Source organism: Macaca thibetana, chromosome 17 (genome assembly GCF_024542745.1).
Source record: "Macaca thibetana thibetana isolate TM-01 chromosome 17, ASM2454274v1, whole genome shotgun sequence".
In the NCBI taxonomy this organism is placed as follows: domain Eukaryota; kingdom Metazoa; phylum Chordata; class Mammalia; order Primates; family Cercopithecidae; genus Macaca; species Macaca thibetana.
In genome coordinates this window covers 76,812,614-76,828,619 of record NC_065594.1, presented here as the reverse complement: position 1 = coordinate 76,828,619, position 16,006 = coordinate 76,812,614, and the positions used below count along the sequence as shown (strand labels likewise).

At 40.4% G+C, this 16,006-nt stretch overlaps 1 long non-coding RNA gene across 2 annotated transcripts; it reads left to right on the top strand.

The window, feature by feature from the left end:
* The first annotated feature begins 224 nt into the window (after nt 1-224).
* Nucleotides 225-15,517, top strand: LOC126940234 (uncharacterized). 2 transcript variants are annotated; one of them, XR_007720682.1, is made up of 3 exons: nt 225-919; nt 1,036-1,272; nt 15,221-15,517. It is a non-coding gene; the product is annotated as an uncharacterized LOC126940234 (long non-coding RNA). The 2 variants fall into 2 exon arrangements; XR_007720681.1 differs by having other exon boundaries at nt 15,218-15,517.
* The last annotated feature ends 489 nt before the right edge of the window (nt 15,518-16,006 follow it).

The following is a 16,006-nucleotide window of genomic DNA, read 5'->3' as shown; positions in this document are numbered from 1 at the left end:
AGAAAAGCTGCTAAACCATATAATAATGATGATAGTGATTGTGATGTTGGTGACAATGAGAACAAACTCCTTGTAGTGCTTGGTTGTAAGCACTTCCCGTATATTAACTCATTTAACCCTTATAATAACTCTATGAATTAGAAATTATTATCTTGATATCCATATCATAGAAGGAACTGAATTGAACCACAGGGAGATTACAGGACTCACCCAAGGTAACATATATAGTAAATGGTGGAAGTGGAGCTGAAACTCAAGCAAGTCTGTTTCAGGGGCTACACTTTTAACCATTGGTTAAGCTGCTTTTCTACAAAATAAAAATGCTTCGTTTGCAAGTTTTCTTAGTACTTATTGTTGTATGAGTAAAATGTAGAAATCTATAAACCCATGTAGTTCAGGTGTCTCAGCCCAGCTGACTTGGATCCCTGCTCAGTTTAAGAAGTATGCCTCATGTATGGTGAACATTAAATCGATGCTGGCTTCTTGTTATCTGTACACATTACCATCCAGATTGTGTATTTTAAAATATACAGTAGTACCTCAAATATTTAATTTTAAGGAAACAAATCTACTTATGACAATGCTAAATGGAAATCCATGTGATATGGTTTAGATCCGTGTCCCCACCCAAATCTCATGTTGAACTGTAATCTCCAATGTCAGAGGTGGGGCCTGTTGGGAGGTGATTGGATCATCAGGGTGATTTCTCATTACTTAACACATTCTGTTGGTGCTGTCATCACAATAGCAAGTTGTCATGAGATCTGGTGTGCAGCACCTCCTCCTTCTCTTTCTTCCTCCTGCTCCAGTCATGTGAAGTGCCACCCTCCCTTTGCTTTCTGCCACTATTGTAAGGTTCCTGAGGCCTCCCCAGAAGTCAAGCTGATGCTACCATGCTTCCTGTACAACCTGTGAAACTGTGAGCCAATGAAACCTTTTCTCGTTATAAATTACCCTGTCTTAGGTATTTCTTTATAGCAATAAGAGAACTTACTAATACATCATGTTAAAAGGGAATCCTCCACAATTTTGCAGATTCTCGTCACCTGGAAGGAGTTGTTTGGAGTAACGTAAAGAAGGCAAGTTCAACCACTGTGTCACCTACTCAACACCTCATCTCCTCCTTTATTATCTCCCTCTCATTCGCACTTTTTCCTCTTCCTTTTGTAGACCTTTCCTAATACTGAAGGACTGTATAAAATTTACGTTCACCAAGAAGTTCAGAAACTTTAACAGGGCTGATGTGACAAAGTGTTGGGTCTTTCTCTGAAAGTAAGTTTTCTTCCCATTGATCATTTTAAAATAGAACATATGCTGGGCATGGTGGCTCACGCCTGCAATCCCAGCACCTTGGGAGGCTGAGGTGGGAGGATCAATTGAGGTCAGGAGTTTGAGACCAGCCTGGCCAACACAGTGAAACCCTCTCTCTACTAATAAAATTTAAAAATTAGCCTGGCATGATGGCACATGCCTGTAGTCTCAGTTACTTGGGAGGCTGAGGCATGAGAATCACTTCAACCTGGGAGGTGGAGGTTGCAGTGAGTTGAGATCTTGACACTGCACTCTAGCTTGGGAGACAGAGCAAGACTCCAACTCAAATAATAATAATAATAATTTAAAGTTCCATGACTTTGATCCAACCTAAAGAAGCTCCTAAACCAAAAAAAGGTTGAGGGAGGATCTATGTGTCTCTGTGTGCATTGACATAATTTGCCTACTCTTGTACTCTCTGCAAACGTTAAATGCTGTAAGACATAGGTTTTTTTTATTTAATTAAATCATACACATTTAGGCTTTTGCTTAGCAAATTTATCTGAGCATCAGTTTGACATTTTTAAATTATGTAATCATTAAGATACTCCTTTAGACCCTGGCTTTCAAAGTGTGATCTGCATATCTCTGAAGGTCCTCTGGATTCTTTTGAGGGTTCCAAGATGTCAAAGCTATTTTTGTAATACTATTAAAAATGTGTTTTGTTCTTCTCACTGTTTATCACTGACCCTGCTGATGCAAATGTAATGGTGGGTCTAACTGCTGGTCCCATAGCACAAACCAAGGCAGTGGTATCAAGCTGTGCTAATAGTCATCACTTTCTTCACCTCCACATACTTACAGCAAAAAAGGAATATTTCAGTCTCACTCAAAATGTTCCTAATGAAGCAGTAAAATGTATTATTAATTTTAAAAACATCTAGATTCTGAAATGAACATGCTTTTAAGGTTGTGTGTGACAAAATGGGGAGTATGTGTAAAGCATTTCTGTATTCTTCAGTCCATAGCTGTCTTGTGCAAATGCACTTCTGCAATTATTTGAGTTGCAAGCCGAACTAGCTGCTTTTTTTCGTGGAACATTATTTTCTTTCGAAAGAGTGACTAATAGACAAACTGTGATTTTCAGACTTCTGCATTTGGCCAAGAGTTTTGGAAAATCAACAAAATGCACCTGTCCTTTCAGGGAACACAACTGACAACATTTGTTTCCAGTAATAGAGTTCAAGCTTTCATGTGAAAATTAGAATTATGGAATACTTATATCTGTCTCATGAGTTTGACAGCTTCCAAACTTCTAAAGGCTTTTTTGATGAGATTTGGGGTAACATTAGCAAATGTTATTTTTTTTGCATTGAATAATGAAGTATGTCAATATTAGGAAACTGTTTAACTTAATAAACCAAGAGGTTCCAAATGAATATTGCATAAGAATAAAATATCAAACAAGAATAAAGGTCTATTCCAAGTGAACATAGGCAAAAATTTTAACTTAAAGACATGAAACGTTTCAGATATTCCACACTGCAACTAATCTTTAAGAAATTACCATGTGTTGAGTTTTGGTGTTGTATCAAAGAAGAATGTCCAAAATTATCTGAAATGACTCTTAAATATACTCCTTTTTCCCCCATGTATTTCAACCAAAACAACATATCCAAATTACTGAATTAGAGCCCAACTATCCTCTTGTAAGGCAAACATTAAGGAGGTTTGCAAAAACCGTAAAACAATGCCACTCTTCTAACTAGTATTTATTGCTTTGGTAAGTCTTATTTTTTATAAATATATATTATTTGTGCCACTGCGTAATGGGTTTATAATTCTCATTTTAAAATAATAATTTAAATTTTTTTCCATTTTAATTTCTCAAATGCTATGCAGTGATAATATTAATCACATTAAACCAAGCTCTTTTAAGTCCTCAATACTTTTTTTATGAATGTAAAATAGTCCTGAGACCCAAAAGTTTAAGAAATGCTGCTTCAGATATCTAGTCTTAGTGGCTACAAGCTCCATGCCTAATCATGACAGAAGTGCCATGCAGCAGTGCAAAGGCCATAAGTTTGTTGTCTACAGGCTTGAGCCTGATCATGACTTACCCATTTGCCAGCTCTGTGATCTTAGCTAATTAACTTGGCATCCCTGAGCCCTCAAACCCTTTACTTGTAAGATGGATATAATAATAACTACTTAGAATGTTAGACAGTTTCTATGAGTTGCCACAGGTAATGGGCCTATTCCAATGTCTGGAATATAGTAGGCAATAAATACATAGCAGGCCCTTTCTGTTTCCCAGGGTGCCTATACCCATTCTACAATTACGTTGTATTGTCTCTAAATCCTTTAATTTTCCTTCCAATATTACAACAAAGAACACTTACTTATTTCTTATATAATTAATACCTTCTCTAATTCCCTACTTTTGACAAAATTTTCTAACCAAAGTAATACACACATATGTGTGTGTGCTAAGTAACTAAGATCATACAAACAATAAGCATTGGAGCCAGAACTTTGCACAGTATGCCACTGGTTCTGTATGCATCCAGTTAATAAATGACTAATGGAAAATTGACTTAGTCACATCAATATCTGCTCATTTTAGAAATTCCAACAGTTTCCCCTGCCTCCTTCCGTTAGTCTCTCCACTGCAAACAGACAGACCTTCCATCATTTATATGGGTAGACCTAACCAACACATTTACTCCTCTTCTTCCAAATAGTAGCTTTTTGTAACTGGAGTTACTTAAACACAATCAGATAATTGCTTCTGGTGGATAAATAGATATAATTTAATATTTTCCTTCCACATAATTGTATTTTAATCAATTGATTGATCAATCCTTTATTATTGTTACCTGACAGCCTATGTTAACTATCTTTAAATTGCCAGGTTTGGAGAGAATGGGGAATTGATTTTCGCTTATATCAGCATGTTTGTATCCAACAGATACTGGAACTATTTTTTTTAAAGAACATAATTACATAAACGTCTGACACACATTGTATATACACTCAGGTAGTAATTTCAAAACACATCATAATTTTTAGAACAGATGCTACAAAGCTGCCAGAAGAATCTAAACAAGCCATTTTTGGGTGCCATGAGAATACTTCTCTTAATTTTTTTCTTTTTCTTACTTAGGTGTTAAACGACTGTCATTATTTATATCATCTCCTGTGCCTAATCAAGTTAATTCATATCACCAAACATTTTTCTACAACAGGACACAACTTTTATCATTTTCCCCTAGTTCAGTGCAAAGCTTTATAGATTCATAGAATATTAAAGCATAAGGGGCTCTGAGGGACCATCTAGTTTATTCCTCTAAATTTACAGGTGGGGAAATTACTGGCACTGTACGTGGTTCACAGTGGGGAGTAGAGGCAGGGATCTGGAATGAAGGAAGGATTTCTTTTTCTAAATTTCCTTGTCGACATGGTGACCCTCTGTCTTCAGAATTCTTTTTCTCTACTATGTGTTTTATTTGATCCCTGTCCCTTTTTCTCTGTCTTGATGGCAACTGAAACAGAGGCTACAGATCTTTCTCCTTTACACCCCAAAATTCCACTCTCTTGATGCCACCACGGGAAGTGGACTTTCACTGGGGATAAGTTGGAGTAATGGCACGAGAGGATTTTGTCTCATCACGATATGGGAGAAGATATTAAGCTGAATATTAGATTTCTCTCTTCTTAAGTCTCTCAATGATTCCGGCAATTTCTACCTTCTGGTAATTTCCGCCATGTTCTTTATATATCTTCAGCTTGTTACCAACTTCTCTCTCTTCTGTCTTCTCCCAGCTCCATACTGCCTTTCTGGGGACACAGTTCTTTAATCTAACTCTGTGTTCCTGCTAACTCATCCCCCTGAGGCCTTACCTTTTGTTAACTTCAGTTTTTCAGCGTATTTTCTTAAATAAAAACAGTGATTTCCCTAACAGTAACTCTGATGACAACAACAAAATTATATATATATATACACACACACACACACACACACACACACACACACATGTTATGTTTTATACATATTATATCTTAGCAGAAGTATACTTAAGGGGCTTTTTGAACAACTGGTAAAAGTGCTTAATTCTACCAAGGGAGGTCAGTGTCTTAGTCAATTTGGGCTGCTATAATGAAAAAAAAAAAAATAGACTGTGTGTTAAACAACAAATTTTATTTTTCACAGTTTTGGAGGCCAGGATTTCCAAGACCAGGGTGCCAGCAGAGCCTGTATCTGGTGAGGGCTCTCTTCCTAGTTTGTAGATGGCTGCTTCTTGCTGTATCCTCACATAGTCAAGAGGGAGATCATCTCTCTTGTGTCTTATATAAGGACACTAATCCGATTCATGAGGGCTCCATTCTCATGACACAATTACCTTCCAAAAGTTCCACCCTCAAATACTACCACACTGAGCATTAGTCTTTAACATATGAATTTGGAGGGGTGGGGCACAAATACTCAGTCCACCAGAGTCAGATAAAGCAAGTTTTCTCTGGGAACTAAAGGAGGCAAAATTGGGAAGAAAATTGTATCAGGCTAATAGACCAGGTAAAGGTGAATATAGAACAAATGGCAGATTACAGGGGGTGGAGGGTGCCTAAAGTTCATGGTTCCTATGGCTGGTGGGAGAAAATGATAGGCAGTTGCATACAGGGGCAGATATCAATAGGTCTTCTTATGTTGGTAAGGAATTTACATGGGGATCCAGGGCACTTGGATCTGGTTAATTAACTTCTTTCCCAATCAGACCTGTTCTTCATCCACTCTGGCACTACCTGAGTTGGGTCCGTCACATCTCTTTCTTGTACTATTACATTATTTTAAGGTACAGAGATGAGGAAAAACATGAGCTTCAGGAAAATAGACCCCTAACTCAGGGTGTTTAGAGGAAAATGTGTGGAGAAGTAGTAAGATTCAAGCTGGAGAGACAAGCAGAAGCCAAGACTCTTTCCAAGGATAACTCTGGCATCCCTCAACTGTCTTTCAGATCCCAGCTAACAAACCACCAACCCAAATATATTTATGCAGACTCCAGGCAGGAGCATGCTCAATGTAAAAAAAAAAAAAAAAAAAAAAAACCCTTCTTCTGACTCTCCTACAAAAGAAACATAACCAATTTACATTTCTAGCAAATTTCCAGCATAGTATAAAAGTTTATTACAAAAATGAATATCAAAATAACAGTATTTTATTGATAGAGATCAAAGAAACTAGTAGAGAAGCTCCATATTTATGAGAACTACTTGTAATAACATTTAGTTATTTGAGACCATCTGTGCGAACATGGAAATAGCCTCATTATATGTAAACACATAATAGTAGTTATTAAAATTTGATTCTCTTTGTACTGTACTCAAACAAAAAGAGAAACAGAGAAGCTAAGGTAGGTTTTCTATGAATGTGGAATCAGAGAAACAAGTATATGTGAAAAGAAACCGAAGAGTTTGCAAATCTTTTCTGGAATATCTAAAATTTTTATTAGAAAATCCAAGATGCCACATAGCTAGCCCCAGCTATTGGCCTGACCTTAACCATGCAGACCTGGCCATGCCCTCCATGGGGATGTCCACAGTCATCCAAAACAGCAGGCTGCCCTTTGAAGTGATCTCTGCCACATCACATGTATACACACGCCTGCATATTTTTTCTCATACACCAAACTATCCTGCAAAAACTGTGTTACTCTAAATTTTACAGATGAGACTAAAGTCTCAGCTACTGAATGAGTGCTCAAGACTATACAATTGATAAGCCAATATATAATTCAGATTCTTGCTTCTCAAAAGCCAGCCCTTTTCTCCTTATACCTTCCTGTTCTCATGGAATCAGCTTTTCCCATGGGACTTGTAAGCTAGGTAGAGTCTTAAAGCCTTTCCCTTGACACATATTGCAAGAAGATAGCAATACTTTGAATCATCTGAACTTGTGGTTCATAGTTCAAAGACATTTACTATTTACTCATGAAGTTCTTTTGAATACTAGTTGTCCCTACTTTGCAGATGTAAGCTGAAACCATGCAAAATGGTTTTAATAGTCAATGTGAAAATTCTTTCTGTAACCTTTAAAAATTTTTTGTGAAAACATTACTCTTGTCAAGTTTGTAAATGTACTAAAAATGATGCAAATAGTAAAATTAATATTTAGTGTACTAGAAAACAAACACTGAGGATGAAAGTATTTCATTATTTGTAAAAAATTTATTAAGAGTGCTTTAGGATATGAGAGCGATCTGGCTGAGACGTCTGTTACCCTATTGATTGCCAGGGTTGATTCAGCCACCTGGCTAGCTAGGTGTGTGTGCTCTTCTTCCCTCACCGCTTTATGTACGTCCCTCAATAAGTGCGCACTCTGTGGAAGAGGACGTCCATCCCCCAGAGAAGAGGACCAGTCTTCGATCAAAGGTATAGGAGTAGTTGCGCTCCTCTGCTAGACTCTCCAAACATGCTTTTTTTTTTCTTCTTCTTCTTTTTGAGATGGAGTCTCATTCTGTTGCTAGGCTGGAGTGCAATGGCATGATCTCAACTCACTGCAACCTCTGCCTCCCGGGTTCAAACGATTCTCCTGCCTCAGTCTCCTGAGTAGCTGTGACTACAGGCGCACACCACCATGTCCAGTTAATTTTTGTATTTTTAGTAGAGACGGGGTTTCACGATGTTGGCCAGGATGATCTCGATCTCTTGACCTCCTGATCCGCCTGCCTCGGCCTCCCTAAGTGATGGGATTACAGGCGTCAGCTACCATGCCCAGCCAACAAGCTCTTAAAAGTAGTTTAGAGCCACGGGTAGCTAGGAGTGGGGACATGGTTGCCACTTAAACGGCGGCGGGCATGGACGCCTGGCGCTGCCAGCTTGGTTCCAGTGGGGACAGGGTCTTTCATGATGAGATGATGAAGCTTTAACAGCTGGTGCTGGATAATCAGAAAGCACTGCTCAAGAAGAAGCAGAGAAAAAAGCTCCTTCAGCCATTCATGGTGCAGCCAAATCCAGAAGGCAGGCTAAGTTGGGTGAAGCCCAAAGCCAATGAGGAGCGCACTCCTTTGGTGGATTCTCTTATGCCCCACAGCAACGTCGTCTTCATGGCACTGATGGTCCGGCTGCTGTCCTGAAGCCAGATGCTCAAGATTTAGAAACCAAATTTCATGTTCTTCCAGTCAGCTCCCTTGTTCTGGGAGAAAATACCGAAGAGAGTGTTGATGGGGAAAACACCTGGGATACTGCTTCCAAGCCAGATCTTTAGAAGATTTTCCAAAAACAATAGTATCTCAGATAGTCTGAACTTTGATGAGGAGAGTGATGGTGAGGAAGAAGAAGGAAAGAAAATAAGATCTCAGGCTACATATTCAGAAACAGGAAGACCCAATTCCGTATCCAGCCTGCACTCGACCACAGATGCAGCTGCTTCCGGTTCCGGTGCTGCTGCCCAAACGGCCGATAACGAGCTGGGAGAAGTGGAGAACTTGGAGGACTTTGCTTCCGTTTTTGATTTTGCAGCCCAACCGCCGCATAACCGGCTGGGAGAAGTGGAGGACCTGGAGGACTTTTAAGTATAGTTCTCCCCTTAAAGTATCACAGTAAGATGTCATATAATCAGGGATTAAAAAAAGGAATGGATTGGGGCTCCTGCTCCACTTACTGTATATACTTGGGAAAAGAAGAAAATCAGAAGACATTTCTTCTTACAGCCAGAAAGTGGAAAAAGAGCAAATCATTCCAACTGTCTTATCTTCACTGATCCAACCGACGTATCTCGTGAAGGAGAAAGTTATACTGACAAACTGAGATCCAACCTCAGGGGAACCAAGTTTACAGTTTATGACCACGGCGTCTGCCCCATGATGGCTGGGGTCTGGTAGGGAAGGCTCACACACGGCAGGAGCTGGCTGTCGTCTCCTGTGAAACAGATGAAGTGGGATCCGAAGGTCCTAGGAAAATGTTTGTGATCATTCCCGGAATGACGGTGAATCATGAGCGGATCCCATTTCAGCCACGAAATAACTACGACAGCTTGTTCTCAAGATGGCAGAACAAAACTATGGCCCGGGTGCGGTGGCCCACGCCTGTAATCCCAGCATTTTGGGAGGCAGAGGCGGGCGGATGGTTTGAGGCCAGGAGGTCGAGACCAGCCTGGCCAACGTGGCGAAGTCCCAGCTCTACAATATGAAAATTTACCGGTTCAGTGGCGCGCGCCTGTAATCCCAGCTACTCACGGGGTTGAGGCGCGAGAATCGCTGGAACCCGGGTGGCGGAGGTTGTACTGAGGCGAGATCGCGCCACTGCACTCCAGCCTGGGCAGAGCGAGACTTTGTCTCAAAAAAAAAAAAAAAAAAAAAAAACAAAAAACAAACAAAAAACACAAGTGTCAGGAGAGGCTTTGGGGAGGATTCCCAGTGGACGTGAGCCCTGCAGGCCTAGGCAGGGCTTTGGGCTTTCTTCTTGGCTCCCTGAAGCCTGGATCATGGGCACGAAAGGTGTTTTGCTAAGTTTTTTGGATTATCAGCACCCCTCTGTGTATTATGTGACTCATAGACCAGTTCGCCCTTCCCAGAATGTATCTGAAACTTGAAATGCAGGAGTTCTGTGAGCTCTGCTGTCAGCACCCTTCAGCCACAGCCCTTGTGCACATAAGTGCCAGCACTGGGCAAGGCACCTGTGGTGGCTGCTCCCTTCAATTTCCCTTCTGTGGACTGACCTCTCATCCCTGCCTATTCCTGCACCGCATTAGACAATCATATTAAGGAGAGCCAACTGGGAGCTGCGAAGACCCTTGGCTCATCTCCCACTGACAAGTCCCACCTGCTGGGTGTGGACAAGACTGTTTCTATCTCAGGCATGCTTCTCCTCAAGTGCCTCCCACACAGCTGTGCCCAGAAGCCTCACAACTCCTCACCATCACTCCTCCCCCACTCCCCACTCCCCTTCCCCACACTGTCATCCTGAGGCACTGCCTGGCAAGCTACTTTCACTGAACACAGAAGCTAAGGAGAACTTAACGGTGGGCCTACTGGACCTCATCCTGTTCCTCCTCCTCCCTCTGGTTTAAACAGATATATAAATAACCTAATTTCACATAATTATTGTTTATGTGTGCAGATTATTGGTTTTATCTAAGTCCTAATTATACCTTTTATATGTTATAGAAATAAAAGTTAATTTCCATAGAAAAAGAGAGAATAGGCAGTGCTTAGCTTCTTCTCATCATAAAACTTACAACATGGAGCCAGCATCTTTTCAGTGCTTTATCCAATTGTCATACTCCTTTCTAAATTTGGATCAGCTTGCAGCATTGTATTCTTTGTGTCTTCAATGTCTTGAAGTGTCTCTGAGAATTCCTTTAATGTGAAGTTCTTCTTACCAGCTTCACTTCCTCTACGACATCTTCATTGTTTTCTTCACAACCGTTTCGCTATTTAGGTTGATAAGCTCACCTTCACTAAGCTCCTCTGGCTGCATACTGAGTCTCTCAATGGCAGCAGCATCAACCTTCCTATGGCCGGCTATTGCTTCTATGAATCCATTTATGTTTGATTTGAATTTCACATCCAATGCTATCAATTTTCATTTTTTGTTGGACAGCTTTGTTGGCCAATTCCGTCTCTTGATTGCCTATCTTTATAAAATGTCACATGGGTCTGTCGCGGGGAGACAAAGAGGCAACACAACTACATATCTGCGTGGAAACTGAACAAATAACAAATGCAATAGCAACCGATCACCAGTACACTATGAAAGAAGTGGTTAGGTTGGTTACTGATCACGATGTACATCTGTTATTCACAAAGTGATTTAAGGAGTGAAGAATTTGCAGCAAAATGTGTACTTCGTGTCATTATTCACAATCTATCATGGGAATTAAAATTTAAATGAAGATGTTGGGTGGGTGCAGTGGCTCACACCTATAATCCCAGCACTTTGGGAGGCCGAGGCGGGTGGATCACTTAAGGTCAAGAATTCAAGGCCAGCCTGGCCAACATGGTGGAACTATGTCTCTACCAAAAATCCAAAAATTAGCCAGGCATGGTGGTGCATGCCTGTACTCCCAGTTACTCAGGAGGTTGAGGCCGGACAATCACTTGAACGCAAGAGGCAGAGGTTGCAGTGAGCTGAGATCATGCCACTGCACTCCAGGGGGACAGAGTGAGACTGTTTCAAACAACAACAATAAAAAACCTAAGTTGTTGGGGCACTGACATTATTCAACTAAACCATGATGACTGAAATTCACGCAAAGTGGAATCATATACAGTGAGGGCTACCTATATAAACATAATCAAACCCTGGAGTATTCTGGGATGGACTCCACTTTTTTTTTTGTCATATTGATTACTTTCCTTCCTTGTGTCTCCGACCTCAAAGGCAGTAGAGGGTGATGGTTTAACTGATCCTGGAGTTAAATTGCCTTTGGTTGCAGACTAGTCTGCTGGTTCCTGTCTGTAACTTGTCTCATACCTGTTTTTCTCTGGTCCTCTATTTTCTCATCTGGTACAACTATAACAATAATCATCCCTATCTTGTAGAGTTTTGTGAGCATTGCATGAAAGAATCCATGTAAAATCCTCAGAATGTATCAATCATAGAGTAAGAATCCAGTAAACACTTTTATTTTAATGACATTATTACTCATAGTAGGTGGTTCTGAAAAGTTATTTATTTAACAAGTATTTATTGATGTTCTGCTATGTATTTGTTGCTGAGAACATAGTGGGGAAAGGTTTTTCCCCATAGAGCTTACACTCTAGTGAGGCAAACATCATTTGTTCATTCAAAATTAACACTCATTTAAAAAGATAAAAAATAAGCCTATGAAAAGATAGAAACATATAAAACTAATAGAAAAATAATTTCAGATAAATCATGTTAAATGCTTTTTTTTTTTAAAGTGAGGTTGTAAAACTGTTAAATGCAGAAGAAAAAAAATAAGTGAATTTTTTGGACAGCCTAAGAGCTCTGCCCCTGCTTGAGTCACCTTTAGTCTTTCCCAACACAAATCTTTAAATCTGCTCTTCAGAGAATTATTTCCATGACGATGTACTTGCCCAGTTCTTGAAGTGAAAGAAAAAAACCGATTTCACCAATATTTACTTATTGCTGTTAACAGATCTAAATGTTGAACGGCAGTTGGCCACCTCAGTATCCATTGTGAGTTTTTATCTTCTTTTATGGATGAGTGTATTTGACTATGTCATCCCAGACTTTCCTTATGATAAATTGAGGTATTTGCTCATATAAATATTTCAGGAAGCAAAACAAGGACACTTGGAAAGAATGCTTGAAGAGGAGATAGATCTATGTCCAGATCCTCCTCCTATACCACTTACATGTGTTCTCCCTGTTGTTTAAGCAGAAAAACACAAAGCACAGTTCTAAAAATACTTTATCAGTGCAATATTTCCAGTTTTGAAGACTTTTAGAGAAGGACTAAAAAGGGCCCAACCAGGGGCTGACAGAGTAGCTGCCCTGTCTTTAGAATGCAGGTTGTAAAGGGTGCATCAGGCTCTCATTGTAGCACACAGCTCTGTTGTCATGGAACGTGGGAGAAAGCATTCTCCATGAATATCTTCATATTTTGAAGAATCTTAATTACAACAAAAGTGGTATTTTGACAATTCTGTTAACAATGTGGAGGAAAGGAGGCTTGGTGCTCAAATGATGTATTTCCTTGATTATTCTGAAGCTTTTCTTCATGTGGAGAGGGTCTACTTGCGGTGTGAGGCAGACTGCTTGGGCATTCAAGGAGAAGGGGTGGGTCCTGTTCCACAAGGCAGATTAGCTGCAACCACATGTGTGTACAAAATGAATAATGAGGGTAAAACCACAAAGTAGCGATTGTGAACTTTCTGCTTCCAAATTATCCCAAGCTTTGAAACAGGCGAAGTACAGGGCCTGCTGTCTCTGCAGAACCAACAGTAATGGTTCCAGCTGCATCCTCTCCTACACCACCTACTATTCCTTCAAAGAACTGAAAATAGAAGAAGCCAGCTTTCAAATAAAAAGTGCATATCTCAGCACTTTGGGATGCCGAGGAGGGCGGATCACAAGGTCCAGAGATCAAGACCATCCTGGCTAGCACAGTGAATCCCTGTCTCTACTAAAAATACAAAAAATTAGCCAGGCGTGGTGGCGGGTGCCTGTCATCCCAGATGCTCGGGAGGCTGAGGCAGGTGAATGGTGTGAACCTGGGAGGCGGAGCTTGCAGTGAGCTGAGATTGTGCCACTGCACTCCAGCCTGGGCGACAGAGAGAGACTCCGTCTCAAAAAAAAAAAAAAAAAAAAAAAAAGGCATGTCATTGTTGGTGGATCAGGTGGGCATCTTGGTGCAGAGGGTGGGGGCTGTGGCTTGTGGAATGAAGTCACACTGCAAGCCTCAATGTCTTTGTTTTGAAAAATGGTAGTGCAATCTGCTTCAGAGAAGTTGATGTTTAAAGAATGCTCAAAACGCCGAAAATAAAATTTAAAAAGAAAAAGAGGATCAGCAATAAAGCCATTAGGAAGTACAGGTCAAAGTCAAGGATTAATTACTTCGATAGATATTTCATGAGAAAGTACTTTATGCCAGGCAGGGCTGCTGTGTGTGACTGTGCAGTGTGTAGACTGCAGAAGAGCACTCGGCTGCTTACCCTATGCGGGGTGGTGGAGGCCCTAGAGTCAGACAAGTTTTTCTCTCTGAGGATAAAATGGTGAATCAAATAGACAAAGTCTCTCTCCTCGCAAAGTATACATTTCAGTGCAGGATGCAGACACATTAGCAGGCATGTTTATGACAGTGTGTTGAACGTCATGTACGTGGAGTGTCATGGGTGCATGGAAGAGGACCTTGATCCACAGAGAATCCCTCTGGAGCGGCTATAGCTGGCACCATGGAGTACAGGCTGACACCTGTACATTTGTTGCTCAAATGACATATTTCCTTGATTATTATAAAGGTTCCCTGCATGTGGAGAGGATCTTCTCCTAGTGTGGGGCAGAGAGCTTGGGCCTTCAAGAAGGGGCGGTTCCTGTTCCCTAAGGCAGATTAGCCACAACCGTATGCTTGAACAAAAGGAACAAAGTGGGTGAAACCACACAGTATGTGAGCAATGGGAGGGCTTCAAACAAAGGGAGTGAAATGGGCAAAAGCTCAAGCAAAAGAAAGGCCTGATACTTTCAAGCCTCTGACTGAATTCAGTTTTAATTGGAGCATCAAGAGTAAGAATGCAGAAGGAGCTGGAGGGGGAGGTAAGGGCCCTTACGCACAGCCCAGTCGACCATGCTAAAGTGTGTGGAGCAGCGAGTGAATGTTGGCAAGCAGGAAGGGGGAAGGGTCCCAGGATCTGCATTTTGCAAAGACCATTATGAATGCCAGGTCCAGATTGATTTGAGAGGAACAAGAGGTGAAAAAGGATGCATACCACACATTGCAGATTTTACTTTGGAAACTTGTAAATCGTCTATTAAAAAATTTAAATAAATTAAAAAGGAATTAGTTAGAATTGAAAGTAAAATTCCATAAATGACCTTACCCATTTATCCATTTGGAGACAAAACCACACAGAGAAAAGTTGTTCTAAGTGATTTTAAAAAACATAAATGACTGTGTAACCCCAGTGGGATATACCCCAGGGAAAAAAATTCCCTGCAAAAAATCACTTAAACTGTTTTCAGTAATTGTTGGAGGAAATGTCAATATAATTATTCTGAGATTTCTAATCTAATACATGTAAAGTCATAAAAACACTGTAATTTTAAAGGAATTTAAAATTTGTAATGCAAGAACAAGAAGGAATTGTTTTTGTATTACAAATTGTAGAGACTTTATTTATTTATTTATTTTATGGAAAACATGTGAATGACATTTTTGGTGATAACAGGTGGGGCCTAAGGGTAGTCTAAAGTGGGAAGATAGAGACAAGAAAGCAAAATTATTGTACAAATTAAATAATAAGAAATTTCTGTTTTCCCTTAGCAGCTCAAGAAGGAAGGAGAATTTGAGGAAGGCTGAACTCAGAGAAGAGAGGTGGTAAAATAGAGAGAAAGGTCTCTGGAGAGATCAGCTACATGGTAGCCACCTGGGACCTGTGGAGGACAAAGATCATTATGATATTCCCCGCAGCAAGAAGCAGCAAATGAACTGTCAGGCCAGTGAGGTCCGACACCCAATTATAAGTTGTCAAACACAAACACAGTGTCTTTCCATCAAACCTACATTTGTTAACATTATTTTAATTTACCTTCTGTTTTTTGTCAAGCACTGATATTGTGTTAAATCCTTCAGACAAAGTTTGGTGCTTTCATGACCTGACTAAGTGTTTGCAGTCAGTGTTTGGAGAAATAAGGGAGATGAGGGAGAAGAAGGGCTGTGTGTGTTCACATTTTGGAGCACAGCAGTCCCCAGACCAGCTTGGGAAGCAAGGTGAGCTAGTGACAAGGTGGCTGAAAAGTATAGATGAGCAGCTAGAAACAGGAGTGGGAGAGACAGGGTGAACCCGGGGGTGGGAGAGAGAGCTGGAAGTCTTAAGATTAAGCCAAGAAGTGTGGTAATAAGATGCTATCACTCTGAGATGGGAGGGAGAGTTAGTCTTCATATTATGCCATATTAGATACTTATAATTGCTTGAGAGTCATACCTATGGATGTAATCTCTGCTATGCCCCAACTAGCCATGAGATTTATGGGCAAGCTATTTCATGTCCCAGAGCCTCTTCAATTTCTTACTCTGTAAGTTTCTCCTTTGTTCTTGTTTGCTTCATGGCAC